Source organism: Lipotes vexillifer, unplaced genomic scaffold, assembly GCF_000442215.2.
Source record: "Lipotes vexillifer unplaced genomic scaffold, Lipotes_vexillifer_v1.1 scaffold111, whole genome shotgun sequence".
In the NCBI taxonomy this organism is placed as follows: Eukaryota; Metazoa; Chordata; class Mammalia; order Artiodactyla; family Lipotidae; genus Lipotes; species Lipotes vexillifer.
In genome coordinates this window covers 619,173-623,303 of record NW_006778270.1, presented here as the reverse complement: position 1 = coordinate 623,303, position 4,131 = coordinate 619,173, and positions in this window count along the sequence as shown.

Below are 4,131 nucleotides of genomic sequence, written 5' to 3'. Positions count from 1 at the left end.
TTTCACCCTGACATCCCCCCCACCAAATCTCACCCCCCATGCTACCCACCAGCCTGCCTCCCTGAATCCTAATTTATATTTGTTGAATTAATAAATTACTAGCTGCTATATGCGAGGCACTTAAAGACCAAGTATCTACTCTAAGGGCTCAGTATTTCGCAAAATACATTAATTTAATAATTTAAAATTTTGGAAATGATGGCAAAATGAATAAGATATTGCCAGACACTGTGGAGAGAGTGAATCACCTTGTCATGGAGGATTTCGTAGAGGGGTAAGATGTGAGCTATTTTTAAAGCACAGTGAGTAATCTCATCAGAAAAGGAGAGGACACTCCGGGCAGGGGAGGCAGCCCACGCGAAGGCATATGGCAGGACAGTCTCAGAATACTGCCTTCTCCCGGACCCCCCACTGCGGTTTCCTGCACGGTTGTTGCGATGACCCCATTACTTCTTGCGGGATACGATATGTACCAGCTATTACCCATCAGCCCCCTCTCAGGATACTTAGCTCCGTCTGGCCCTTAATCCTTCCATTCTCAGCCAGTTACAGGCTCCCATAAAGTCAACCTTACCTTACAGAGAAATGTCCAGAATGACTGACCTGATACTTCCAAAGCTTCCTAAGGTTGGAAAAGGAACAGGGTCTGCCTTTGGTGCTGCTCTTTCCTTCTGTCCCTGGTATCTGCTATGCCCTCGTCCAGCAGGAGAATAGAAGAAATACCTCCTCCCCCTCGCTCTCCCTTAAACACACCATCTTGCAGGTCTGAGCTCCAAACATGACCCTTTCAGTAGTCTCATCTAGGACCTCTGCACCCCAAGGTCAGTCAGTAATTTTCTAGTGCTACTGAGTACACTGGCCTTTCCACCACTGCAAGAAGATAATCTCTGGTTCTCTTGGTAATCTTTTAGCTTGATTGCTTTTCTCCAGGGTTCTGAAAAGCCTCGACAGACCATTTTCTCTCTGCTTCCTCCCACCTGTTGGGGGAAGTGGCAATGCTGAAAGTTGAGATCAAAACAATGCATAACCTGAAATGTCAATGCCAGCTTGCTTCCCATCCCGGCGCGGCAGACACGCCTCCAATACAAGGTACAGGAACTAGCCTTGGACGTGGAGTGTATTGTGTCTGTTCCCAAGGCAGGCCATTGTTCTCAGCCCACAGACCTGGCCCTGGAGGCCTCGTGCCTGCATTCTCTCCCTCCACAAGGTTCTTTCAATGCATCTCCCAAGGTCAAATTTGGACCACAGCACGGTGAACTGTCAGACAGGAGATCTGGTAACTAAATCAAGCAGTTGTTTTCTTCTCAGGAGTAAATGATTTCTGCTGATTTCTACTTATCATCAGTTCTTATTTAAATGTTCTATCTCAGGGACAATTGGAGATGAGACCATTTTGGTGGTGACGCTGCCAGCAGCCTCAGGAGCCCTCCTCGCCCTGAAAACTTGGATGGGGGGGAGGGGTTCACCTGCCCTCAGCAGGGGTGGAGGGAGGGCCACTGGAAGGAGGGGTGGTGGGAGGGTCACTGTGGCTACTTTCCCCAGGGGCACCAGGGGTGGATGTGTCCCCAGAATACTGTCTAGCTCTTAGCTCCTAACATTTCAGTTGTTCAAGAGTCCTGGGTGTCACTCTCCCTAACCCATGATTAAGGAAACGTTGGGTCTTTTCACTGCCCTCCCCCTACTTGTGACTAAGTCCATAACCAGGGCGTGTGCTGGACTTGCCTGGGTACTAGAGTGCTCTGGAGCTCCGCACAGCTCCTCTTCCTGGAAAAGACAGTTATCCCAAGAGAGGAGAGGACCTGTCACTGCTACACCTTAGGATCTTAAGCTGAGACCTCACTGTACATGGAAATCCTCTGTCCCAGACATCACTTGCAGGTGTGCACACACGTACCCACACTCCCTATCCATGTGGACACTGCCCCTTCCCGGGCCCCATCTGCTGCCTCCACCCCTCCATCCAGCCCTCTGGAGCTGCCTTACTCTCTGTATTGTTCCCTGCCGTGTCTCAAACTGAGTCACACCCGCAAAGGGTCCACTTCCTGAGTGCAGATCATTTCCCAAGCACTTCACATACATTATCTCATTTAATTCTTAGGACCTCTTGTTGAGGAATGTGTTCCCTTAGGCCCATTTTACGTGTGAGAAACAGACTCAGAAATGTTAAGAAACTTGCCTAGGATCACACCGCTAGTAATAGAACACCCCAAATTCAATCCTAAGTCTGCTCTCCTGTCTGATTCCTAACCTCTTCACTGTGACTCTCAAAGAGACGTATACGTATTACAGAATTTCAGCATCTATCAGGGGAGGCACTTCTGAAGGTCAACTATGCATTCAGTAGAAAAATTCTTCAATAGGTGGATCCTTCCAGAATGCCTTCCTGCACTGGGCACCGTGGGGACAGAGATAATTAGCAGGCTGCCTCTGTGGTCCTGTTGGGTCCTTTCAGTGTTGGGGGGGCGAGGGGACAGGGTGGGAGGTTCAGTTATCATCCCTGGAAAGTTTCCAGAAGGTTGACATCCTGCGGATGACTGGTGTGAGATCTTGTCCTCCTGAGACAGATGAGACAGCAGGAGCGGGGAGGAGGGTCACCTCCATGCCTGGCACACTTCCCACCCTCCATAGTAGACCCCTGACAAATATTTGTTAGTTCTTAGAATAGTATAAAAAGAGTAGCACTCACCACCTATAGCACGAATATGGAGAATTTCGAGGCGAGGCTTTTTTGAGGAAGGGTTGGTTGGTCAGAAACGGTCCTGCCAGAAAGAAGGTCTGTTCTCCCCATCAGCCAGAGGGGTGGACGCAGGCACCAGGTTTGGGCAGAAGGCTGTCACTAGAGGGCAGTGGCAGCTCCCTCTTGGGACTGAGGAAGCCCTGCTAGCCTATCTTCTCTCTGGAGAAGCTAAGAACAGCCCTGAGCCTTGTAACTCTGCCTGAGGCGGGGGCAGGCCTGGGCGCCAGACACATGATTTCAACCGGGAATAAATGCAACATTACCGTTCATGTTTCATACACAACATTTCATGTCATTTGACCCCAATAGACTTGTGGGGTACACTGACATTGTTAGCCCAATTTGACAGAGCAGAACAGGAAGATCCTTGAGGTTTCGACTCATCCCAGTTTGTTTAGATAGAAAAAATGTTATGGGGACAAATGTTAGGTCACCTAAACCCCTGTCTGGGGAGAATATGTTTGTAAACATGGTGATGTGGGCTAAATTCTTTAGTGAAATTCTCACCATCATAATTTTTCCTCTATAGGCCAGTCTCTTTATTTGTTCATTCCCTGGAGGGTTAGGAAGAAACAGAAAAAGGAGATTAAAATCAAATTGGACAATCAGGTACTTCGTAAGTAGCCTTAACAAAAGTTTGGATCAGGCAAGTGATACTCGTGAGCACCCACCCAACACCTTTGCCCCACACCACTGTCTTTCAAGGTCACACTGGTGACCTTGGAAAGTCATGACTGATTCTGCCAGCTGTGGATACAGAAATACATGCAGATAATGAGGGACACGGAGGAGGAAGGTACAGCAATCTCTGCCGAGGACCAGAAGCAGGTACCCACATAGAAACTGACTATGTCATCAGCCAAAAATCCAAAGCCCAGGGTGATAGGCCTATTCTGCCCCCCATTTCTTCTTGGAACATGGCATATACCAAGACTGGGCTCATTTGGGAATGTGACTCAAGGCAACAAACGTGACAGATTCTTCTAGCCATAGACACACAGCAAACACAAGAGGAGGGGATCAGGTGAAAATCTACTCACCTCGTAGGGCATCCAACCTGCAGGATCCAATGCCACCCCCGGTCCCACCCAGAGTAGAGCTAGATATAGCTGAATGCTTGCTGAACCTTGGCAGAGGCTGAGTAGGATAGGAAGATGTGCAGGAAGCACATAGGATGAATCATGGGAAAGAAGAGAAGAAAGAGAAAGTTCGGGTGTCATGAGCTGATACCTTCCTCCCTTGGTGGAGGGGCCATGGGGAAGCAGCCAGAGACGCTGACTGAATGGCCCACCCAACACCCAACTCTGCAGACTCTAAAGAAGTTGGAAGCTGCAATGCAAACCAGAAGTGAACTCTTTTATATATTCTTCTGGATTCTGGGGGGGGGGGGGGGG